Raw genomic sequence first — 27475 nt, forward strand, 5'->3', positions numbered from 1 at the left:
GTGTTACCATGAGAAAATATCTTGAACTTCTACTCTGTGTGAGTAAACTTTCTAGAAGAACCAAATGACATTTACTTTTAATGTAACAATTACTATGTTTGAGTTTAAGTCTACTACAATGGTATTTGTTTTTCATCTCTAGAGTGAACTGATATCTTAGTATTCCATTTTATCTCTTCTTTTCATTTTTAGTTATGTTTCTCTGTGTTATTTATTTTGTGGTTTCTCTTATGTATGTTTAATTTATAACAATCTAGCTTCTAAAATAATGTATGACTTTGTAAGCAATAAGAATATCACAAAAATATAATTTGAATTATTACCTTCCTGATTTTTGTACTCTCATCTTATATTTAATTATACAATCGTTACAGGATATCACAGTTCTTTGTTACATTGCTTTAAACAGTAGATAGTATCTTAAAGATATTTAAAGAGATAGATATAAATATTGATATAAAGTCATGAACATAGATGTAGATATTTAGAAATTTTTGTAAATATGTTCTTTATAATTACTTACATATTTGCTCTAATTACTTACATATTTGCTCTTTCTGATGTTCTAGGTTTATGTGTATTAGATTTATAGATATTCACTTTTTATAGCCTGAAGAACTTATGTTAGTCTTTCTTGTAATGCATTGCTGCAGACAAATTCTTTGAGCTTTTGTTTACCTAAACATACCTTTATTTTTACAAGATTGTTGTCTTTGAATATAGAAATTTTTATGCATAATTTTTTTCCAACAGTATAAAGATTTCATTCTAACAGTTTTTGGCTTCAATGATTTCTGGTAAGAAATCAGCAACTCTCTTATATGTTATTCCACCTTAAAGAATATAATGTCTTTTTTTCTCCACCAGTTTTTACTATTTCCTCTTTTTCTTTGTTTTTCAGCAGTTTCACTATGATATGTCCATGTACAGTTTCAGCATACACATTGTGCTTAACCTGTGAATTGATATAATACCAATTTTGAAAAAACATTTGCTATTCTATCTTCAAATCATTTTTTACATGCAATTTTACTTCAGCTTCTTGAGCTTCAAATACTATGTTTCATATTATGTTTTAGTTTTATATTCAATATTTATATTTTATAGTATCCCTCAAATCATGCAAGCTCCATTCTCTTTTATTTACTCTTTGATATGGTTTGGATTTGTGTCCCCACTCAAATCTCATGTAGAATTCTGATCCCCAGTGTTGGATGAGGAGCCTGGTGGGAGGTGATTGGATTATGGGGGTGGATTTCTCCCGTGCTGTTCTCATGATAGTGAGTGAGTTCTCATGAGATCTGGTTGTTTAAAAGTGTGTATCACCTCCCACTACTCACTCTTCCTTCTGCTCCATCCATGAAGGATGTGCCAGCTTCTCCTTTGCCTTCTGCAATGATTGTAAGTTTCCTGGGGCCTCCCCAGCCATGCTTCCTGTACAGTTTGTGGAACCTTAAGTCAATTAAACCTCTCTTCTTTATAAATTACCCAGTCTCAAGTAGTTCTTTATAGCAATGAGAGAATGGAATAATACACTCTTTTACTTTTGGTATTTCAATTTGAACAGTTTCTACTTACCTGCATGTTGGTCACTGATGCACTGATTCTTTCCTCTGCTCTGCACAGTCTTCCAATAAGCTAGCTGATCATAAGGATTATTCATTTCTGTTGCCATATTTTTAATTTCTAGCATTTTCCTTTGACCTTATTCTTTATCATATCTGTCTGTGCTGGCAGTTCCCATCTGTTCCTGCTCGTTGTCATCTGCTTTTTGCCCAAGGTCATTTAACGTATTTCACATAGTTACTTTAAAATAGCTGGCCTTTCCTTAAGACCATTCAACATTTTTATTACAGTTATTTTTAAGTCTTGTTTGATAATTCTCACATCTCTTGACTGCTTCTCTCCTGATAATGGGTCTCATTTTCTTTCCTCTTCATTTGTCTAATAAATTTTGCTTACAGTCTGGACAATTTGTGAGAAAAAAAAAGATGCTGAAGTAAATATTTGTGCCAATAAAAGGGCATGCTCCTTCTGAGTCAACCTAGTCTATAGTTGACCTAGGTCTAAACCCTGTTGTTGCTTCAGGTAGATTTAGTTCCCTACAGGTTTCAAATTATTTAAGGATAGTTTTAGAACCTTTCTTTTAATCAACTTGGGATCTGAGTGTCTGAACCATTTATTTTCCTGTCCTCACGTCTCATGCTCATGCACTTGGGATAGTTTTATCTCATCTTTCTTTCCCAACACCCAGTTACAAATGGCTTCTGCTGCATGCTTACTGTCAGTCCCAGAATGCATATAGGGATGCCCTCCTTTTTTTTTTTTTTTTTTCTCTCCTGGTCCTCAGACCTCAGTAATCTCTGCACATTTGCACCTTTAGAGGTCATTCTCACCTGTTCTCTAGGCACAGAGAGGTGCTTTTCCCTATTAAGTATAAGGCACCGTGGCCTAAGGACTTTCTTGCAGTATTACTGCTCTGCCCTCACATTTTAGCAGGCTCATCACATTACCACTTGATGAGTACCTGAAGTGTCCAGAGGTTTCTCTCAGTCCTACTTCTTCTCCTCAGACTTCAGCAGCCCCCACACACCTGAACCTCCCATGGAATCTGTCTCAGCTCTCCTGTGCTGCCCACGATCTTTCTCATGAGAGCTCAATAAGGCTTGTGGGAAAGAGTTGGCAGATAGTTGCAGATATTTTTCATCTGTGACTCCTAGGGATTCTGTCATACCAGTCTGTTATTAGGCTTTAACAACTCATTGAACGTATAACTGTTTTCTTCTTGGTCATAGCTTTGGTGGCTTCTTCATTATCCACCTGTTTGGCCACAGATTAAAGCATTTGTGGATTACTTCTGTTCTAAGCAAATCACTGTGTGGGTTATAATTTAGTAGGTTTCTTTGCTTGCTGCCACGGTAATGAGCTTAAGAAACTCTGACTTTAAGGTTCTCGTGGTTAGGGCTGAAGAGACATCCTCTTGCAACTCTACATTCTACGTGGAAAAAGAAAATATCATTCATTAGTTTTAATGGACTAATTCTCCCATTAGTATCTTTGTAAAATGATTAAGGAAAAAAGTTTTGAATTTTTTTTAAAAAATTGCAAATTTTTTTATTTCTAAAAGCTTATTTAGGAATAAAAGCTTTTATTTTTCCTAAAAATATTGAGATGCCCACCATATTGGAATCTCAGAAAAATAAACAGTTTCAGCCAGGCACAATGGCTCACACCTGTAATCTCAGCACTTTGGGAGGCCAAAGCAGGTGGATCACCTGAGGTCAGGAGTTCAAGACCAGCATGGCCAACATGGTGAAACCCTGTCTCTAATAAAACTATAGAACATTAGCTGGGCATGGTGGTGGGCACCTATAATCTTGCTACTCGGGAGGCTGAGGCAGAAGAATCGCTTGAACCCAGTAGGCAGAGGTTGCAGTGAGCCAAGATCTCGCCATTGCACTCCATCCTGGGTGACAGAGCGACGAGACTCCGTCTCAAAAAATAAATAAATAAATAAATACACACACACACACACACACACACACACACACACACACAGTTTCTTTGTCCTGAGCTTACTAAATCCCAGGCATAAATCCAATTTACAGTAGCTAAAATAACAAACACACACAGTTAACTGCTAAGAAAATATCCTGGTTTTACACCACAAGTTAAAAGCAAAATTTTCCTGCATGTAAAACTAGAACAATATTGCTATGGAATTAAGAATCCTGAAGTGTAAGTACAAAATTCCAGGTGAGATTCAGATAGTTTTGGGAACATAAAAGTCATGTTGAATACAAAGATTGATCACTTATTGATCACTTAAAAAATTGATCATTTAGACCTTATGTAAATCAATGCTTAAAGCTTAAGAGAGGCAAAACAATATTTTTTACAAAACCTGAATATAAAATATTATTTGCAATTTAACACACAATCACCTTGAATATAAGTTTGAAAACTCCAGATTAATATATTCTAAAGTACTAATGAATGGTTTAACCATAAAAATTACTTTTATTCAATAAATTCAAAAATGTGCATCCTCTTCCAAATGTAGTAACAAATTGGTATTGCTCTATTTCAAACATTTATTTCTGGTTTAAAAAATGCATAGTTGTCCAATTAATCAGAAAAGTTCTGAGTTACAAATTAGCAACCAGTTAGCTCAAGAACAAAAAGAATAAAAACAAATTATTGATTAATCTGAGTATACATATACAATAAATGTTGACTGAAGATTATATTTATTATTAAAAAGCCCATTAGTTCTTCAATACAAAAGGACAAATTAGAACTGCAATATGAGTAAATGGGAAAGAGAGAAACTGAAGCTTATTAAGCAATTACCATGTGACTGGCACTATTACATCACAACTTTATTTTCTACAATGTGCAGTTTATGGGACTTGTGGTTAAGAGGTCAGTTTTTAGCATTAGTTAGACACTAGTGGGGCTTAGTTTCAAAATCAGGTATGACTGCCTTTTAATTCCATCTCTAAGACAAAAAAAAAAAAAACAACTGGAAGTGATAGGATTAGAAGGATAAGAAGATGAGGTCTAACTTCAAAGATAATACGTTTTCTGTAAAACCACAGACCGTAGAAAACAGAATGAGGAGGGCCATCAAACAATAAAATTCTTTCAGGGAACATTAAGTCAGTTCTTGGCCACAGAGAAAGGAATACAAATATTCTGGCAGCTCTACACACTGGTTATCTAATAGTGAAACAACTTAGGCAAGGATTTAAAGTATTACCAAATCACCGAGGGCTATGGCTGGAAGAATCAATTAAAGGAGGCATAAAAATGCCTCATAGTTGCACCTAGGGACTCTTTATAAAATAAAGTTTGGTTAAAACATAGCTAGAGATCAGCAAATAACTTGAATATCCTCCAGCAATGCTCAAGGCAATAGAAGAGTTGACTGTGTTCATATACACAACTCCAAGACATTCAAGTGGCAGAAAGACTGGTAATTTTAAAATATAAAATGACCCTGAAATATCAACCAGCTGGAAAAAGCAACAACTTTCTACTTTTCTGAACAATTGTCTTCTTCAAGTTACTTATTGTCCCCTGGACACTCTTTATGAAATTAACTTAGAATTAACTTTTTACATATTAATTTACTAAACTCAGTCCACTAGCCACGATCTTTATAATATGTAGTGTCTCCAAGAATGCTTTATACTTGGATGACAGCTTTTATTTAAGCCATTAAAATGTAGATGTTTGAATGACAAAAATTAAGAGCTTTTTATCTGGGCTTTATCATATCACAAAGGGCAGATTGTGTTTTTGGAAAAATTTTGAATATTAGAATTTAAACACATAGATAAATATAGATATACATATATTAAGTCAGGTATCAAATTAAATAGAAATTATGCTATCATACTAAAAAAACTATATTATAACATAGCTATGAAATATGGAAATGGAAATGCTATCTTATAAGGGAGATTATTTTCCTTAAAAGCTCTATGAAAATCAGCAACAGAGGTAAATAGGTTCATTTTCAAATATGATGCTTCAAAATGTACTCCAGAAGTATCAATTCTGTAGGTTATTGGCAGTTCCTTTTCTTCTCATGTAGAGAACTTAATATAACAAATAAGGATAGTTATCAAATCTATGACTATATCTGGGAAGTCTTTATTTTTTATAGTGAACACTTTTCCTACAAGCAACGAAAACCAACCATGAGGTAAGAGAATATTTCACTTAACAAGAACCTAAAGTTAAGCAGTCACACTTTTCCTTACTCATCTCAAAAAAATCAGGATTCTGAGTCAACACCAGTGTTAGTTAAGATTAGTTTTAGATTTAAGGGACAGAAAATTCAAAATAAAAATTGGCTAAAAATATGGAAATTTAATTATTTACTGTGTAAAAGTTCAGATACATGAACCATGGCTGAAAAGATGCTCCACAGAATTGGAGATCTAACATCTTCTTATCTTGTTACATCATTTTTATTTGGAATTCCATTTTCAATTCACCTTAAGGTAAAAAAAAAAAAAAAAAAAAAAAAAAAAATTGCTTTAGCTAGAGCTGTATGCAACAGAATAAACCAGAAAGAGGAAAAATATCAAAAGTTGCATATCTTTGGTCAGAACTTAAAGACCTGACAGCAACTAGCATCAAGAAAAGTTGGTACATATATAGACTTTAAACTGTTTCTATTATAATTTTCTTGTTTTTCCCTGGGATACCAAAGGATTGTCACAGCTTCAGCCACCGCAAAGTTAGATTTTATTCAAGGGCAGGAGGCAGAAGAAGCAGGAGCTATCTCCATCCGTTGTCCCCTTATTATCTAAGAGGATATTCTTTTTCCAGTTGCTTCCTCAGGATATCTCCAGTTACAACTCATTGGACAGAACTAGGTCACATGCTCAGCTTTAGCAGCAAGGACAGTCATGAAAGCAAGGATTTATCAAGGAGAATAAGATTGGCTTCAATGACCAAAACCAATGATAATGAATCCTCTTAGAGTGGGAACTTTGGAGTCAAAACAAAGAGTTTTGTTGGTATGCAAGACTGGAGAACACCTATTAGCTAAGCAAACCATACTGTTTGCCAGGATAACAATGTTTTGGATGCACTGTTAAAAATCCAACAACATAATAAAGCCAAACATAAAAATATTTAGCACAAATTGTTCAGTTTTGGAAAGTGGTATTGGAAAATTAAAAGGAAAAGGAAAAAAGAAAGGAGAGAAGGAAGAAATGGAATAAAGATCAAATGTTTTACATTTCCAAATATTTATTCAAATAAACAGGAAATCAAAGTATGTTATAAACTAGAATTGAACAAAACTGAGTATACAATGTATAAAAATACTACAAAATGCAGCTAAAATTTTTCCAAAAAAATTAAAACTCTGAAATGTTATGAGAAAGTAGGAAATAAAAATATATATTATTAGATTAAAAAGAAAACTCTACAAAGATATTTTAAGATATGAAAAAATAATTTGAAATCAGTGTGCGTCTTTACTTTTTAAAAAACAATTATGTGACAAACTAAGAATAGGACACAAAATATTTACCTATTGAAGAATATCATGAATCAATAGAAAACCCCTTATTAACAGAGAACAAAGAAACGATGCCCAATTGAACAACTATTATTTATATTATTATTTTAAGAAATATAGTAGAAAGTTGAAGAATTTAGTCATCTTAGTAATGGAATGTTAAAAAAAGATAGCTTTTATTATTAATAATAAATAGAAATATAGGCACATTGACTAACATGATATTCAAATTTATCAGAGAACACAGTAAGATTCAAGACAAGATATATCATACCTTATGCCATATCCCTGCTCTATACTATAGCTCTATAATATCAGAAATAACCAGATTTTTTAAAAATAATGTAAAAGTCTTGATACAGTTTGGTTGTGTCCCCAACCAAATCTCATCTTGAACTGTAACTCCCATAATTGTGGAAGGGACCCAGTGGGAGTTAATTGATTCATGGGGGCAGGTTTTTCCTGTGCTGTTCTCATGATAGTGAATAAGTCCCATGAGATGTGATGATTTTATAGAAGGGCAGCTTCCCTGCACACGTTCTCTTGCTTGCTACCATGTAAGATATATCTTGCTTCCCCTTTGCTTTCTGCCATGATTGTGAGGCTTCCTTAGCCACGTGGAACTGTGAGTCAATTAAACCTCTTTCCTTTATAAATTACCCAGTTTCAGGTTTGCCTTTATTAGCAGCATGAAAACAGACTAATACAAGTATCTTTCCCACAATACAAATAAAAGAAGGGTTAAACAACATTAATCTGCAAGACTGTTATGAAGAAAATAATAAATCTCTACTTAAAAATGTAAAATAAGACCTGAATAATTAGAAAGATACCACATTTCTTTTTAGAAAGAATGAGTTACCACGGAAAACATTTTACTTATATTCAAATCTAAATAAAGACAATACAATTATGTTTCTGTAAACCAATAAAACCTGAGTCGATGGACTTCCCTAGAATATTATCTTTATAGGATTCTGAAACTCAAATCGGAGGTGCTAGAGAGACCTCCACTGATCTGAGAACCAACAAAAAATCTACTGGCCTGCTAAATTCAAAAGATATGCATTAAAATACAGTCATCAGTCAAATAATTCATGGTTTCTATCATCACCCTCACACACACAGAGCAATGGAAACCACAAGTTCCACTGATCCATACATATTACATGTAATAATTTGAAATCGTGCTCCTTTTCATGTGAATTATGATGACAGCTTTGGGTGACATATCCATAGACTAGAGGCCAGCCACGTGGGCAGTCAAACATGGAGTTCCAGTAAAATCTCTGGAAACTAAAGTCCTGAAGAGTTTCCTCAGTTGCCAATATTCTATGCATATTGTCACACATTGATGTCAGGAGGGTAATGCATCCTGAAAATAATAGAAGCCTCACATTTGAAACACCCACACCCCTACTCCATTGAACTCTGCCCTGTGCACCTCTTCCCTTGGCAGATTTTATTCTGCATTCTTTCTCTATAATAAACCAGAACCATGAATATATCACAGCTTTCAGTCAATTCTGTGGGTCTTTCTAGTGACTTGTTAAATCTGAGAGTGATCTTGGGAAACCCCAAACATATAATTGGTATTCAGAGTGAGGATGGTCTTGTGAACTGTGTCTTCCAACTTTACAGAAAATATCTCACATGTTTCCCCTTACAGATACTCGTTTAATGACACTGTACTACAGGACACTGAATGTTTGTAAAATCATGCCTAACATGAATTCTTAACATGGAGTCAAGAAAGTAATAATGAGTTGCCCAGCTACCAAGAGATCATAAGAGATAAACAGGTTTTCTCAGAGGTATTGTTCCCAGAAGTACCAGTTACTGAAGGAAAGAAGAAATTCTGGGTCATCTAGGAGACTAAGATAAACTGCTGCCATCATCGGTGCTGCTGGTGTTTATTAACTGGGGTATCCACTGGGAGGATGTCAACGTGGAAACACACTGTGGGCTAGAGGAGCCTGGTGACCTCTACCATTCCAAGGTGTGAAACCATGAACATCCAGGGGAAAGGGGAAAGATGCTTAGTCTATGAAATATGGCATCACACAGGGAAACCTGACTCTCCAGTAAGCCTGATGAGCTCAGATGAATTGTAGACAACCATAGAGACTTGAGGTTGTAGACTGTCTCTTAGGTATCAAACAGAAGATGTGGTCTGCTAACAGAACACTGTAGTGCTATTTTCCAACTGAATTTTATATAAAATCAGAAATTCATTCATCCAGAAAATAATTTACTTCTAAGGTTTACAAATTATTTAACATCTTTTAATTAAACTAAAGTTTAAAATATATATACATATATACTACATAAATGTCAGAAAATAATTTTAATAAATTTGTAATAGTATTTATGATACACTGTGAACTGTACATTTGGCAGAGTTGCTTAAACATCTAGGTAAAACATAAGCTTAAATACAAAAGAACAAAACACTAAGTTTGTTTTAAATTACCTCATTTGGCCGGGCGCGGTGGCTCACGCCTGTAATCCCAGCACTTTGGGAGGCCGAGGCGGGCGGATCACAAGGTCAGGAGATCGAGACCACGGTGAAACCCCGTCTCTACTAAAAATACAAAAAATTAGCCGGGCGCGGTTGTGGGCGCCTGTAGTCCCAGCTACTCGGGAGGCTGAGGCAGGAGAATGGCGTGAACCCGGGAGGCGGAGCTTGCAGTGAGCCGAGATCGCGCCACTGCACTCCAGCCCGGGCAACAGCGTGAGACTCCGTCTCAAAAAAAAAAAAAAAAAAAAAAAAAAAAAAAAAAAAAAAAAAAAAATTACCTCATTTACATAACAGAGTGTGACCATGCAGCTCAGTCTTTGCTTGGTCATGTTTAACTGTTTCAAAAATGATTGGTTTTTAGTAAGAAGCAGCTTACCTTGAGCTTACAGGGGGAATCAGAATGTTATATTAACAGTAAAGAATAAGGTGCTAGTACTATAAAGGAGATTAAGGAAAAGTATGAGAAACACTTATTAAAAAACCTATGCATTGGCCAGGCGCATTGACTTACACCTATAATCCCAGCGCTTTGGGAGACGGAGGCAGGCAGATCACGAGGTCAAGAGATCGAGACCATTCTGGCCAACATGGTGAAACCCCGTCTGTACTGAAGGTACAAAAAAAAATTAGCCGGGCATGGTGACACACACCTGTAGTCCCAGCTACTCGGGAGGCTGAGGCAGGAGAATCGCTTGAACCTGGGAGGCAGAGGTTGCAGTAAGCCCTAGCCTGGCGACAGAGCCAGACTCTATTTCAAAAAAAAAAAAAAAAGCGTTTTAAATATGTAAAATTAACCCAAGCAATGAGTATTTAATCAGTTCACTGCTTAAAAATCTTATGACAATGAATCCCTTATCATTGTTTCTATATAATAAAGAACACTTGTACCAGTGTTCGTGATAAATGTTTAAAGTGTGGAGACACTGTTGAAAGTCATATCAGCTTATTTTCAAAGAATCCCAGAGTATCTAGGCTGAGTGGGGGAAAACAGCCACTGAACTTGATGCTCAAGGGCATATCAGGAGGGAAAGGGCCGCAAATACATCAATTGATATCTGAAATATCAGGAGGGAAAGGGCCGGTAATCAATTGATATCTGAAAATAGGCTAGGAGGCCCTGCACTAAGCATATTCCACGTGCTGCTTCACAGGAAGCAAAAGCTGATGTCAATTATGATAACTGATCAAAATGGTAAATTATATGAAGCCCGATTTAGTAGCACAGTCTGAGTCTTTCTACCACTCTCCAGTGACAGGAAGAGGGTGTGGAGAGTTTGTATTTGCATATTTAGGAGTTGGAAGTAAAATGATCTTTGTCTTTTGATAAAATTAAGAACTGTATAGATTTCAGTGACACAAGGGATTACAGCTACCATACCCTGGCTGCTGAAAACTGGCTTTTTTAATTGTGAGATCATATCCAGACATAATACATGTTCCTGAATGAGCGTAGCTGATTTTTGCAATGTTCTCATACCTAGAAATATAATGCTGTGAGTGACAGCAGAATGACAAGGTTGGCTAAAGAATAGCTCACCAAACACGCTCAAGGCAACTGGTGAAGAAATGTGACCCAATATTTTAACCAGGTTCTTAAATCATTGCCGTTTGGCAGTAGACCTGAGGGAGGGAGTGGGCCGGAAAAAGAAGTTTTTTTATAAAAAGAGAAGACAAGAGACAACACAAAGACTTGCAATAATAAAGCTACAGGCATTTCAAGTGATTTAAACAACTCTCTTTCATCAAATTGCACCTGTGTATGCAAGGCAGTGTTGTTTAACATAACAGTAGAGAAGTAACTGGGAATTACTGATAGCTGTTCAGGCTCTTTCAGAGGAAGGCAGAGCTAAGCACTTCTCCAACCTGCAGCCTTATCTCTGTGAAGCAGCAGCCATGAGACCAGAGCTCACTCCATCTGTGTTATATTCTCTGATCTTAGCAGCTGAAGAACTGCAGGTGATAGACTCCTAACCTCTAGGGAGTTGGAACAATTAAACAGCAAAGACATACTCGACACAAATAGCTCACTGCATCACCACTGTTTACCTATACAGAGCTCTTTGGAAATTATGTGTTATGAGTTTCAAATCATACACCTTAAGTTACCTGATGTTTGAAGATGCTGTAATATTTGGCTGGTAGCCTGAATTTTAGTGGGTTATGGATTCCAAGTGTTTTATGAATATTGTGCCTTTGACGCTTGTTTCATTTCATTATAATGGACAATGCTTGTTATTTAACATATTGCATTATGCACAGTTTGTCCTTGTCGGTGACCCTGGTGTTTTGGTGAACATTTTTGTGAACAGTAGAAGGAAAAACTTTGAAAGAATTCTGTATTGCAATTTCATATTATTATTTGTTCCGTTGCTATTGTTGCTTCAACAAGCTTGGGTTTTTGTTTGTTTGTTGCCTATTGTTTGCTCTGCTTCATGGAAAACAGGAACAGGTAGTTTTACTTCACACCTAAGTAGCCTGATAAAGTTCTGATCTGCAACGGGGAAAGGATATTGAATCCCTTGGAATTGATGAGGCATCTATATAATTCTCTAAGGTACTCATTTTACTGAGGTTTACATGGCATGTAAAAATAGTCAATGTTTTTAAAGGGATACAGATTGCTATTATGTTACATAAAAGTTTTTCCTTCCAAGTAATGGAAAATTAATAAATTAAAAAATGAGAAAGGGAGAGGGAAAATAGTAGTGAACTATAAGTTGGTGAGTAAAGAATGTAGTAGCATATGTTAAGAATGTGATATGGGCTGGGCACAGTAGCTCACACCTGAAATCTCAGAACTTTGGGAGGCCAAGGTGGGTGGATCCAATGGACTCAGTTCGAGATCAGCCTAGGCAACAGCCTAGGCAACCCCGTCTCTACCAGAGATGAGATTGTGCCACCGCACTCCAATCTGGGTGACAAAGTGAGAGCCTGTCTCAAAAAAAAAAAAAAAAAAAAAAAAAAAAAAAGTGATGTGCCAAGTCTTTTCTCCAGCTGAATATGTGTGTCTCACCAGCTTTTCTGCATGTGCTATCTGTGAAACCGCAGGGGAGAAAAAGCTCTTTCTTTTCCTTGCCCATCACTAGGTTCGTGACTGTGACCTCTATAACAAAAGACAGATTACAAGAGAAAACCATACAAATGTATTTAATATACATTTTCTGTAATATGGAAACTTCAGAGGTGAAGAACTAAAGAAACAGGGAAAACAGTGTATATTTTGTGCTAAGCCTGATGAAGAAGTAGACAATGTGGAGGAACATGATTGGGAAAAAGGAAAATATGATTTAATAGCTATAAACTGGGGGAAAATTTAGCAAGACCTGTTTGTTCTGACAGAAACCAGAATATTTCACCACAAAATATACTTCTTTGGCATATTTCTATATGGCTATTCGGAAGGGTTGCAACCCACAGAAATACCTCTGAAAAAAACTGCCTTTTTGTAGGGAGATTTGCATTATAGAGAAAATCTGCATTAGTAAAAAAAATGCAGCAACACAAACAGACATTTTCTGAGGGTCCTCTTATCCGGATCTAGGAAAGATTAACTCACAGAAAAAGAGACTTAAAGTCTTATACCTTTAAAGAAGGTTTGACAGAAAAATGTTACTGCTGGACACCATGTATTCTTTCTGAGAGTTGCTACCTGTGAGATTTCATCTGCAATAACAAGAATGCTTTTGCTCACCATACCTTTCCTCTTCTCTGCCTCCCATATCCTACCTTGCCCTTATTCCTTCTGTAACCTCAGGATGGTACAAAAACTTCAGCTATCTGGCACTTCCTTTGAGTCTCATACTCTGTGCATGACTCCTATATCTATATACATGTTAGTAAAATGTGTATACCTTTTTGTTCCTGTTCATTTGTCTTTTTTGTCTTTTTTTTTTTTTTTTTACACAGGTATCCTAGCAAAGACCTTGTGAGGACTCAGAAAAAATATTATATTTTCTCCCCTTCAGATTTTTCTTGGTATTCCTCTGTGACATTCCTTTCTTCTGAGTATGTTTCAAAAATCCCCTGAAATGAGAGTCTTCTGACCTATTTTCAGGGGAAGCTCAGCTGGGTTTTATGGTCTGCTTCAGGAGACAAGGTCAAGGTGAATTCCTTCTATTAACTGTTTCTATATCCTGCTTCAGAGACAGCTTCCTGTGTCTGTGGTTTCATCAATTCCTTCAGCTTAAAATACTTATTGTGTCAAGGTGCTGTATTTTGGATAGCACGTCCTGAATTACATCCCTGTGTAAACTTGGGCAAGTTCCTTAATCTTAGAATATAACTTAGCTTTCTCATATGAAAAATATGCAAAAGGAGATTAACTAGGACTCTTGTGAAAAGTAAACAAATAAACTATGTTAGCAGCCTATTATCATGCCTGGCACATGTTAACTGCTTAGAAAATACCAATTATTGTGACTACCTAAATAAGTCACCAAGTAAAAAACCAATATTATCTAGATTATAAATTTAGTCATTCAGTCATTCTAATTCTAATTCTTGGGATTCAGTCATGGAAACCGTCCATTTTGTTCACTAAAGATTATTTGTTGTGCTATTAATAAAGTTTGCACATAATACCTATCACTTTACGTGTCTTATATTTTTCAATGTTAGTCATTCAGGTTTCAGGGACTAGGACATGGCATTCACACGGGAAATAAAATCTGTACTCAAATTGGGCAACATTCGGCAGATGAAGAGACTTTTGATGTCTTTTGTAGTGTTGGCACACATTGCCTATTTTGGATTTAATTAAGACTTCAAAAATTTAATTTTCTTGGAAGTAGTCTTTTTAATGTCCACATCCAGAGACATTGTTTTGTAAATAAAACTTTTGACCTTTTCGAAAAAGTTGTTCTGTGTTTTTGTTGTGTTGTATATTAAAACTGGTTTTTATGCATAGTTTAAGAAGTAATTGTTAAAAATTTTAAAGGGCTATTGAAAGATTTCACTAGTTCACCCATGAGTTAATACTTGACATTTAGCAGCTAGTGTTTTATTTTAGCTAACGAAATTTTAATTTTGGTAAAACAGATGCTATTTCTGTGCAGTGTGTGGAGCCCACTCAGCTGATTTTAATTTTTTTTTTTAACCTCAGAATGAGTTAATTTATTCCACAAATTTCTCAAATGTTTTGAGATGATAAAAAGGTAAAATACTATGAATGTTGATGAGTGAAAATGGGGGCATACTTTGAAAGTAAAATGATGTAAAGTTGGAAATTGAAGTACAACAGAAACACCTTTGCCTACCTCAGAATTCCCTAGGATCTTCTTTCTTTACTCAGAAGGCCTTTAATAGTCAGATTAGGGAAAAAAGACCCATGAGATTATTGTGCAGAGACAGTGCTAGGGAAGTTCAGTTCATTTAGGCCATTATCATGGAGATAGAAAGGACTAGGAAACCCCAGAGTCAGGAAGAATAAATCTCTTCCTCAGTGCCATGAAAAGTCATGTCTGAGCCTGATGCAAAAGAAGAAATGGGCTCCGCGATATACATTTATGTAAAATATCAGTAAATTTCATTTGTTGAACCAAATGGAAAAAGGTAATAAAAGGTGATAAAAATCAAAAACCATGAGTATACATAAAGGCCTGCATTGCCTCATTTGTTTCAACACTATCATCAACCCTTATTGGAGGATGTGACAGTTTTGTGGCCCTGACTAGAACCTAGGGCTCATTGGGAACAACTTTTTCTCTTGCACAAAACACAGGGTTATAAAACAAACAAGCAACAATAGCCTGTCTTTATTTATAAATTTCTTCACCATGGATTTTTTTTACAGTATTTTTTTAGAACAGTTTTATATTCACAGCAAAAGTGACAGGAAGGGTCACAGCACTAATGTACCTCCTGTCTCCACACACGCATAGCATTTCTCATTATCAACATCCCCCACCAGAGTGGTACATTTCTTATGATTGATGAACCTTCACAGACACATTATCATCACCCAGAGTCCAAAATTTACATTATTGTTCACTGTTAGTGTTGTACATTCCATAGGTTTGTACCAATTTATAATGACATGTATCCATCTTTATAATATCAGATAGATGATTTTTCATTGTCCTGAATTTGCTCTGTATTTCACCTATTTGTCCATCCCTCCCCTCACCCCCTAGAAAGCACTGTACTGTTTGACTGTCTCAATACTTTTGCCATTTCCAGAGTGTCATATAGTTGAAATGATACAGTATGTACCCTTTTCAAACTGGCTTTTTATTGAGTAGTATGCATTAACGTTTCTTCCATGTCTCTTTGTGGATTGATAGCTTATTTCTTTTTAGCAATAAATAACATTATATTGTCTGGATATACAACAGTTTACTTACTCATCGAACTACTGAAACACAACTTGGTTGCTTCGGTGTTTTGGCAATTATAAATGAAGCTGCTTTAAACATCCATATGCAGAATGTTGCTTGGACATGTTTATAGCTCCTTTGGGTAAATACTAAGGAGCATAACTGCTGAATTGTAGGATAAGAGAATGTTTAGTTTTGTAAGAAACAGCTAAACTGTCATTCAAAGTGGCTATACCATTTTGCATTCCCCCTAAAATGAATGAAGGTACCTGTTGCTCCACATCTTCATCAGCATTTGGTGTTGTCAATGGTCTGGATTTTGATTACTGTAATAGGTGTTTAGTGGAATTTCTTTATTTTAATTTGCATTTCCCTCATGATATAGGATGTGGAGCATATTTTTACATGGTTATTGCTATTTGTGTATCATATTTGCTAAGGTGTCAGGTCTTTTGCCCATTTTTAAAATTGTTTTCTTATCATTATATTTTAAGAGTTCTTTGTATATATTGAATAACAGTCCTTCATGAGATACGTCTTTTGCGAATATTTTCAGTCTGTGATTTGTCGTTTCATTCTTTTAACGATATCTTTTACAGAGTAGACATTTTTAATTTTCATTAAGTTCAGCTTGCCAATTCTTTCTTTCATGAATTGTGCCCTTGCTATCATATATAAAAAGTTATCGGCGAATCCAGGGTCATCTACAATGTCTCCTATGTTTCCTTTTAGTTTTATAGATTTGCATTTACACTTAGGTTTTTCCACCTTTTTGAATCAATTCTTGTGATGAGTGTAAGACTAGCATCTAGATTTAACATTTTGCATGTACATATCCAGTTATTCCAGCACCATTTGTTGAAAGGACTATCTTCTCCACAGTATGATTTTGATCATTTGTTTAAGATTAGTCGAGTACATTCATGTAGCTTTATTTCTGGGTACTCTCTTCTGTTCCACTGATCTGTTTATCTATTCTTTTGCAAATATTAGGCTACCTCGATTACTGTAGATTTACAGTGTCTTGATGTCAATACTACCAATCCTCCAATTTTGTTCTAGTCTTTAATATTGTCTTGGCTATTCTGGTTCTTTTTCTTTTTCACATAAATTTTAGAATCAGTTTGTCAATATCTACAAAATGACTAGTGAGATTTTGATGAGGATTGCATTGAATGTACAGATCAAGTTTGGAAGAACTGACATCTTGGCAATATTGAGTTTTCCTGTCCATGGATGTGGATTATCACTCTATTTCTTGGATTCCTTTCATCATAGTTTTGTAGTATTGCTTGTACAAGTCTTCTACATATTTTGTTGGATTTACACCTAAGTTTTTGTTTTTGTAGGTTCTAATATAAATGACATTGTGTTTTTAATTTCAAATTCAAATTTTATTGCTGGTATATAGGAAAGTGATTGACTTTCGCATATTAACCTTTTGTCCCTCAACCTTGCTATAATTGCTTCTTAGCTCTAGGAGGGTTTTTGGGTAAATTCTTTAGGCTTTTCTACATAAATGATTATGTCATATGTGAACAAAGTTTTATTTTTTTCCCTTCCAATCAGTACACCTTTTATTTCCTTTTCTGTTTTATGTCATTAACTAGGACTTTCAGGACAATGGTGAAAAGCAGTAGTGACATGAAATATTCTTGCCTTCTTTCTATTTTAGTGGGACAGCTTCCAGGTCCTCATCATTAAAGATGATGTTAAACTGTGGGCTTTTCATAGCTATTCCGTTTCAATTTGAGGAAGATTTCTTCTATTCACAGTTTACTGAGAGTTTTTGTCATATGTCACTGTTGGATTTTGTCAAATACCTTTTCTGTATCTATTGATACAATTTCATGACTTTTTTAGCCTCTTGATGCAATGGATTGCATTAATTGATTTTTGATGTTGAACTAGCATTGCATATCTGGGATAAATTCCACTTGGTTCTGATGTATAAATCTTTTTATATATTGTTGGATTAAATTTGCAAATACTTTGCTGAAGTTTATTTTTGCATCTATACTCATAAGAGATATTGGTCTGCAGTTTTCTTTTCTTATAAAGTCTGTCTGGTTTTGATATCAGGATGATGTTGACCTCCTATAGAATGAGTTGAGAAGTACTCCTTCTAATTCTATTTTCTGAAACAAATGGTAGAGAATTGGTATAATTTCTTCCTTCAATCTTTGTTAGAATTCACCAGTGAACTTCTTTGGGCCTGATGTTACCTGTTGTGGAAGGTTGTTAATTATTGACTCCATTTCTTTCATAGATGTAGGGCTCTTTGGATTTTGTATTCCTTTTTGTGTGAGTTTTGGCCGATTTTGTTACTCAAGAAATTGATGCATTTAATCTAGGTTGTCAAATTTATGGGCATGCAGTTGTTCATAGTATGCCTTTACTATCTTTTTGTTGTCAATGGAGTTGTAGTGATATTCCCTCTTCCATCTCTGATATGAAAAATTTGTGTCCTTTGTCCTTTTCTTTTAGTTGACCTGGTAGAGGTTTATCTATTTTATCTATTTTATTTACCTTGCAAAAATCAGCTTCTGGTTACATTGATTTTATTTATTGATATCTTACTTTCAAATTCATTGATTTTTGCTTTAGTTTTCATTATTTCTTTTCTTCTGCTTATTTTGAATTAAATCCTATCTTCTTTTACTAATTTCCAATGGTAGAAGCTTAAATTATTGATTTTAGATCTTTCTTCTTCTTCTTCTTCTTCTTCTTTTTTTTTTTTTTTTTTTTTTTATGGAGTCTTGCTCTGTCGCCCAGGCTGGAGTGCAGTGGCGTTATCTCAACTCACTGCAATCTCTGCCTCCTGGGTTCAAGCGATTCTCCTGCCTCAGCCTCCTGGGTAGCTGGGATTATAGGCACATGCCACCACGCCCAGCTAGTTTTTGTATTTTTAGTCGAGGCAAGGTTTTACCATATTGGCCAGGCTGGTCTGGAACTCCTGACCTCAAGAGATCCGCACGCCTTGGCCTCCCAAAGTGCTGGCATTACATGTGTAAGCCACTGCACTTTTCTAAAATATGTATTCAATGCTATAAATTCTAGGAACTAATTTTACTATATCCCACAAATGTTACAGTGTTTTCTCTCATGTATTCCCATTTTTTTAATTTTTTTAATTTATATGTTATTTTGAAATGTGTTATTTTGAGATTTTTCCAGTTATCTTTCTGTTATTGGTTTCTAGTTTAATTACATTGTGGCTTGAGAGCAGACAATGCATCATTCTTTTTTAAAATTTTTGTTAAGGTGTGTTTTATGGCCCAGCATGTGTTCCATCTTAGTTAAGGTACCATGTGAGCTTGAGAAGAAATATATTCTGCTGTTGTTGGATAAAGTAGGTCTATAGATGTCAATTATATCCAGTTGATTGATGATGCTATTGAGTTCAACTATGGCCTTAAATTTATTTTCTGCTTGTTGGATGTGTCCATTTATGATTGAAGGATGAAATCTTTAACTAAAACAGTGGATTCATCAATTGCACCTAGCAGTTTCATCAGTTTTTGCCTTCCATACTTTGATACTTTGTTTTTAGGCACATATACATTACAGGTTGTTATGACTTCTGGAAGAATGAACCCCTTTACCATTATGCAATGCTCCTCCTTTTAAGTTAATATTATTTTTAACTGACAAATTATAATTGTACATTTATAGGGTGCAGTGTGATATTTTGATATGTGTGTACAATGTGAAATAATTAAATCAAGCTAATTAATAATGCATCACCTACTTTATCCATCATTTTTATGGTGAGACATTTGAAATGTACTCTCTTAGTTATTTTGAAATATAAAATACATTATTGACCGTAGTCACACTGCCATGCAATAAATATCAACACTTACTCTTCCTATCTGAAACATTGTACCTTTTGCCTACAAACTTCCCATTTTCTCTATCCCCCTCCCTCAACCTCTGGTATCTATCATTTTCATCTCTACTTCCATGATTTCAGCTATTTTAGATTCCAAGTATAAGTGAGATCATGCCATATTTGTCTTTCTGTGTCTGGCTTTTTTCATTTAGCATAACTTCCTTCAGTCTCATCTATGTTGTTTCATATATTTTTTCTTTTTATAAGACAGAATAGTATTCCATTGTGTATAGGTACCAGGCTTTCTTTATCCATTCATCCATTGGTGGACATTTAGGTTGAATCTATGTCTTAGCAAATAATGTTGCAATAAACATGAAAGTGCAGATAACCCTTTGACATACTGACTTCATTTCTTTTGGATATATATTCATAAGTGGGATTGCTGAATCATATGCTAGTTACATTTTTAGGTTCTTTTTTTTAAACAAAGTAGTCATACTGTTTTCCATAATGACTGTACTAATTTACCTCTGATACCTCTATTTGCTCTGAAGTCTGTTCTGTCTAAAATTAATATAGCTATTCTTGCTTTTTTATTAGTGAGATCATGGCATGTCTTTTTCTTTCCCTTTATTTTTAGTCTGATGTCTTCCACTTTTTTACTGACTTCTGTGGTTTTAACTGAACATTTTATATAATTCCATTTCTCTCCTTTCTTAGCATTAGTTATACTTCTTTTATTAGTGCTTTTTGGAGGTTGTCCTAGAATTTGAAATATATATTAAACAAGTCCACTTTGAAATAACACTATACCACTTTATGGTTAGTGCAAGTACCTTATAGTAATAATTTTTAAATATCCCAATTCCTCTCTCTCATCTCCTTTATCATCACTGTCATTCATTTCACTTATATATATATGTGCACATACATACATATACACATACATAATAAAGTATGTTATTGTTATTAATATTTTGAACTAATCACTATTTCTTAGCTCACTTAAGAATAAGAAAAATAAGTCTTTATTTTAGCCTTCACTTTTTAAAAATGCTTTTCCTTTCTGTATGTAGATCTGAGTTTGTGACCTATATTTATTTTTCATCCTCTGAAGTTGTCTATAGAATTAAAATTTTTTTTTCAATTTTAGCAGACTTCACCATAAAAGCATCAAGCCTGGTGTTTTCTTTAAATTCTTTTATGATTACGTAAAGCCATTCTTTATAAATTTTGGTAAGTTATATTTATCTATGTATTTGTAATTATTTTTCTCTTTTCAAATTTTTTAGCAAAGTTCTTCATGATTCTATTTATTCTAATGTCTGTTTTGGTAAATTTGGTAAATTTCTTCAAGAAATATGTTCTTATAAGTTGCAAATTTTATTGGGATAATATTGTTTATAATATCCTCTTATTATATTTTAACATCTTTACAGTCTATAGTGATATCCTCTTTTATTCTGCATATTTTAAATGTGTGCTTTCTGTGTTTATTGATTAGTCTTCCTAGGAGTTTATTACTTTGATTCATCATTTCAAAGAATTTGTTGCTTTGTTGATTTTTCACTTTTATATGTTTGTTCTCAAGTTTTTAATGTTGCAAGTTATGCTCCCTGGGAAGCAGACTTTAGGTAAAACATAGCACAGTAGGTTGATTGGGTCGTGTTCTTAGAATAACACCAGGAAGGAAAGGAAAGGAAGCAGAATTTAAAGACAAAGAAGTTGGACTTTGATCAAGACCACCCTCGCCAACATTGCGAAACCCTGTTTCTACTAAAAATACAAAAATTAGCTGGGCGTGGTGGCACACATCTGTAGTCCCAACTACTCAGGAGGCTCAGGCCCGAGAATCACTTGAACACAGGAGGTGAAGGTTACAGTGAGCTGAGATCATGCCACTGCACTCCAGCCTGGGCTACGAGATGAGACTCCACCTCAAAAAAAAAAAAAAAAAAAAAAAAAAAAAAAAGTTGGATTTTGATTCATTCACAATAGCTTATTTTAGAGTTCTGGAACTGGGATAACTTTTAGCATTTCTCTGATTTATTGCAACCGGACCAGAACTTTTTACTCATGCATCCACCAGTATTGGATGTGAGATGCTTCAGGAAAAGATAAAAAGATGAAGGACTTCCAGGAAGGCAGTTCTATTAGGCAGCAGCACTCTTAACAGTTTATATAATAAGCAGCTTAGGAAATGGGTAGTGAAGAACAGTGTCCACTTCAGTGAATCCATGCTGCTCAAATCCATGTGTACACATACGTTGGGAGCAGCTTCTCCATGATTCCTGTATGTGTGTATTTTTTTGTTTCTCTAGTGGAGACTTTTTAAATGAAGAAACCACACAGCTTCCAACTCTGCAGTAGATCTTGGAGCTGTAACTGAGATACAACATTACCATCCTTGTAAACTGAATGTTGTATCCCTCAAAATTCATATGTTGAACCCCTAACTTCCCATGTGATGGCATTGAGAGGAAGAGCCTTTGGGGCATAGCTAAGTTTAGGTAAGATCATAGAGGTGGGGGGCCCCATGGTGGAATTCCTGTCCTTATAAGAAGTGAAAGACCAAAGCTCTCACTCTCTCCCCACTATGGGAGGACACGGCAAGAAGTCAGCTATCTGATAACCAGGAAGAGGGCCCTCGCCAGGAACTAACTGCCAGCACCTCCACCTTGATCTTTCCATCCTCCAGAACTGCGAGAAATAAATTTATGTTTCTAAGCCACCCACTGTATTGTTTACAGAGGCCTGAGCTAAGATACTTCTTAGTTATGCATTTTCACCCTCTTTACCCTTAAATAGCACCTCTGCTGGTCAGGTGGCCTAACTTCGGAAGACTCAGACCTTCATCTGTGACAGTCCTATAGTCACAGTCGCTGTGCCTTCTCGGATCCTGGCTGCTGTGTTATTACATTGATTCTCAAAGTTGTACAAGACAATATCAAAAGACACCAAAGTGGATTAGGATTAGTTACTGTTAAAAATATTCCTCCTGCTTTACATTCTGTCTACCTTTCTCTGAAGTTCAGATCAATCATCCTATCAGGATAGTGACTTCTCTTCAAGTCATTTGGGAAAAGTCCCCTGAAGTACACTGGAAGAAGGTATAACTTAAGTTCATTGAAATTTTTGCAGTGTCCCAGAGTCAATGTATTCTACCTTTGTCGACCAGAACTTCTGCATCATGCAGTCCAAACTTGCGGGTCTGGAAAGCTCAAACTCTGTAAATGAGAAATGGGGTGGTGTTAAGTAAGTTATTTATATTTTAAGCCCCTGATTTTAGACTCATGTATTTTATCTACTGGGAAAAAAAAATCATATTATGGTTGTTGACTTAGAATACACACCCTAAAAAATGATAGCCCATCTTTGTATGGTCTCATGTCTGAGCTAGGCATCCCATTGAAATCTTTAACTTAACATGCCATTGTTCCACTACGCGCCACCCAGCAGCTAATTGGTCTCCATGCAGAATGGTGCTATTAGGGGGATTCAGTGATTGTCTTGTATGTATGGACATCATGCAATAACAGTAGATAAATTTGTTTTGGAGATAGGGAACCCATTCTACTGAATTTATGCATACTCTTCCTTACATCACCTCGGTTATCATGTCTACATGCCCCTCGTACTCACACTTGGGTTGTGTGATGGTTAATATTGAATGTCAACTTGATTGGATTGAAGGATGCAAAGCATCGTTCCTCAGTGTGTCTGTGAGGGTATTGCCAAAGGAGATTAACATTTCAGTCAGTGGACTGAGAAAGCCAGATCCACCCTCAATCCGGGTGGGCACAATCTAATCAGCTGCCAGCATGGCCAGAATAAAAACAGACAGAAAAAAGTGGAAAGTGCAGACTGGCTAAGTCTTCTGGCCTCCATCTTTCTTCCATGCTGGATGCTTCCTGCCCTTGAGCATCAGACTGCAAGTTCTTCAGCATTTGGACCCTTGGACTCACACCAGTGATTTGCCAGGGGCTCTTGGACCTTCTGCCACAGACTGAAGGCTGCACTATCAGCTTCCCTACTTTTGAGGTTTTGAGACTCAGACTGGCTTCCTGACTCCTCAGCTTGAAGACAACCAATGGTGGGACTTCGCCTTGTGATCCTGTGAGTCAATTCTCCTAATAAATTCCCCTTCACCTAGACGTTTATCCTATTAGTTCTGTCCCTCTAGAGAACCCTGACAAACATGGGTTGCTATCAACTGGACAAATCATTCTGTCAACTAAGATTTTTAGTGCTTCAGCACTTCTACCACAGTTAGTGTACACTAATGAATGCAAACATTTGTATTACCTAATACATGGTCTGGTACAGCATCCTCAGATGTGAGCTATGCTGCCTCCTCTATCCAAAAAGGACTACCTAACGTTGTGCTTCCATCTTACTGCAGTGCAGTAAGAAATAGTTGTCCTTTATTTTGTAGATGTCCCATCATGCCCTCAACCACCAAAAGCCTGACTTTTACTGTTAGAATCGCTGTCAGTGATTGTACATTGATATTCTGTTGTTCCAGCACCATTCTTTTCCCATTAAATTACATTGGCAAATCTGATTAAAAAAAAATCAACTGACTATATATACTTGTAAACATATCCAAATTATGTTATTCTTTTAATCTAAATATGTGTCCTTATGCCAATACCCCACTCCATCTATTATTGCAGTGTATGATAAGTCTTGAAATCTAGTAGTGTAAGTTCTTCAACATTGCTCTTAATTTTTAAAATCACTGTTGCTATTTAAAATTGTTTGTATTACATGGAAATTCTACAATCAGTTTGCCAAATTCTACAAAAGTCCTGCTGAGATTTTAATTGGGATTTTGCTTATTCTGCAGCTCAATGAAAGAAAATTATCTTAATAATACTGAATTTTTCGATCTATTAACATGTTGTATATTAGTGTTTACTTAGGATTTTTTCACTTTTCCTGCCTTGTTTTGAATTGATATTGTAGTTTTAAGTATTTTTTTTTTATTTCTAATATTGGCTTAGTAACTATACCCCACTTTTTGATTTTGTAGCACAGTTGACCGTTGTAACAACACAAGTTTGAATTGTGCATGTCCAATTGTCTGTGGATAATTTTCAACAAAAGTTACACCGAGTACATCAGCCTCTCTCCAGCTTCTCCTTCTACCTCCTCCAACTGTTCCACCTCTGCCACCCCAAAACAGCAAGAACAACCCCTCCCTTCCTCCTCCTCCTCAGCCTACTCAAGGTGAAGCTCATAAAGATGAAGGTTTTTATGATGAACCACTTCTGCTTAATAAATTGTAAACGTATTTGCTCTTCCTTAGGATTTTCCTAATATTTTCTTTTCTTTAGCTTAATTTATGTTAATAATGCAGAACATAATACATGTAACATACAAAACGTGTCAATTGTTTATGTTTTTGATAAGACTTCTAAAGAAGCTAATAGCAGTTAAGTTTCTTGGGAGTCAAAAGTTATACAAGGATTTTCGACTACATGGGGGTCGAGTTGTTCAAGGGTGAATTGTAGTTCTTCTCATGTTTACAAACTTACCGTATTATATCTTTGAGTAATAGCATACCAATATCATATATTTACTTACAACGTAAGAATCTTACAATTGTATACTTCTACTTCCTACCTCTTGTCCTTTTTCTGTTTTTTTCCAGCTCCGCCTCCCAGGTTCATGCCATTCTCCTGCCTCAGTCTCCCGAGTAGCTGAGACTACAGGCGCCTGCCACAACACTCAGTTAATTTTTTGTATTTTTAGTAGAGACAGAGTTTCACCATGTTAGCCAGGATGGTCTCGATCTCCTGACCTTGTGATCTGCCCGCCTCAGCCTCCCAAAGTGCTGGGATTACAGGCGTGAGCCACCGCACCAGGCCCCTCTCATCCTTTTATTGTTATAATTGTTATTATTGACATTCCCTTTATTTCCACTTGTTATAATCTGTTTGCTTTTAACAATTTCTAAATATTTTTAAATGAGGAGAAACAATGTATTTACCCACATAAATATAAACCATATAGTGTCATCGTTTTCTGGATTGTAATATTTCAGATGAGAAATGTGCTAATATTCTTATTTTGGTTCCTGAGTAAGTAATGTGTAATTTTTCTTTAGCTGTTTTTAAGATGTTCTCTTTTATCACTGATTTTTCAACAATTTGATTATAATGTGCCTCGCTGTGATTTTCTTTTTCTTTATATAAAGACAAAAGTGTGTTAAGTTTTGAAAACTTAGTTGTCTATAGTTTAATTCAAAATGGGAAAAATTTGTGGTAATTATTTTTGCAAATATTTTTTCATCTTCCTTTTTATATCATCGATCACGTAACGTTTATGCCACTTGAAATTGCTTCACACATCACTGAGACTCTGTTCAGTGGCTTTTTATTATTTTTCTTTGTGTTTCGGTTTGGATAGTTTTATATCATATATCTGAGTTCGTTGATATTTTCTTCTTCAGTGTCTGGCTGCTATTAAAAATCAGGAATTTTTTATTTTATATATTTTAATTCTTAATACTAAATTTTGCATTTTCTTCATTTTTATACCGTCCATATCTGTTTTTATTCATGTTTCCTTTAAAATTTTTGAGCACATTTAAAACAGCTTTTGTGAAGCCCTACTCATATAAATCCACTTTCAGTTTCTGTTTCTCTTCACTGATTCTTCTCATGGTCATGGCTCACATTTTCCTGCTTCTTCTCATGTACAGTAATTTTAAATTTGGTCCCAAACTATGAGAGCTATGCTGTTGAGTGTTTGGATTTTGTTGTCATCCTTTTATAAATGTCAGTTTCATTTTGCTAAGTATGTAATTGTGGATCAGTGTGATTCTTTAGAGGTTTGCTTTTAAGCTTTTTAGGCTGGACTTAGAGAATTCTTTACCTCGGGACTACTTTAGCACTTATACTTAAGGCCTGACCCTTCTCATGTTTCCACTGAATGCGTACACGTTCAATCTATTCTGGTTGGTTGAGAAGTAAACATTTTCCCGCCCTACCTGGGCTCTGGGAGTCCTTTCGCTTAAAGTTCCCAGCCCTTTGACTTTTCCCATGCATGTACAACTTAGTACCTAGCAACATTCTCAAGGAGACCCCTGTGCATATTCCTGGAGCTCCTCCTTCACCTACTTTCCTTCTCATTGGTAATGTGCCCTACACATCCTATATTCTAGGTAATTCAGCCTTCCCTAACTCTGATCTCTGTTTACTCAGCTCAGTGAGATCATGCTAGTGACGCCCTCTGCACCACAGGTTGCAAAGTGATTCCCGGCGGTTGATAGAGCTCACTTTGTTTCCAGTTCCCTTGGACCATAATCCTAAATTGCCTAATCTCCTATATCTGAAAGAATTTGACACATACATTTTCCAAGTTTTCCAGATATTTATAATGTTAGGAAAGTTTCTGTCTCTGTTAATCAGCGTGGCCAGAAGTAAAATTCTGTGTCTGTTCATTCATGACAACATTTTCGTGTTTACTGATTTTGTAATTTCACCTATTATTTATTTAAATGTTTCATATATAATCATTTTACATTCAATTTCTGATAATTTCTATATCTGAAGCCCTTGGGAGTCTTAATTAGATGTTTGCTATTTGTTGTTTCTGCTGTCTCACTCACCATGGCTTGATTTCTTTAATCTTAATCTTTAGGTATCCTAAGGTCAAATTTTTCTCCAGGGTAGAATTTGAAATGATCTCTCCCAGGAGTTTGGTGTAGTAAGACCTGGGACCAGGCTTGCTGACATAATGCCAGGTTT

General features: G+C 35.3%; 1 long non-coding RNA gene across 2 annotated transcripts; it reads left to right on the forward strand.

The window, feature by feature from the left end:
- Nucleotides 1-24838, forward strand: LOC126958120 (uncharacterized). Of its 2 annotated transcripts, XR_007727112.1 has the most exons (3): nucleotides 1-38; nucleotides 20875-20954; nucleotides 22040-24838. It is a non-coding gene; the product is annotated as an uncharacterized LOC126958120 (long non-coding RNA). The 2 variants fall into 2 exon arrangements; XR_007727113.1 differs by lacking the exon at nucleotides 20875-20954.
- The last annotated feature ends 2637 nt before the right edge of the window (nucleotides 24839-27475 follow it).

This window comes from Macaca thibetana, chromosome 7, assembly GCF_024542745.1.
Source record: "Macaca thibetana thibetana isolate TM-01 chromosome 7, ASM2454274v1, whole genome shotgun sequence".
Classification (NCBI taxonomy): domain Eukaryota; kingdom Metazoa; phylum Chordata; class Mammalia; order Primates; family Cercopithecidae; genus Macaca; species Macaca thibetana.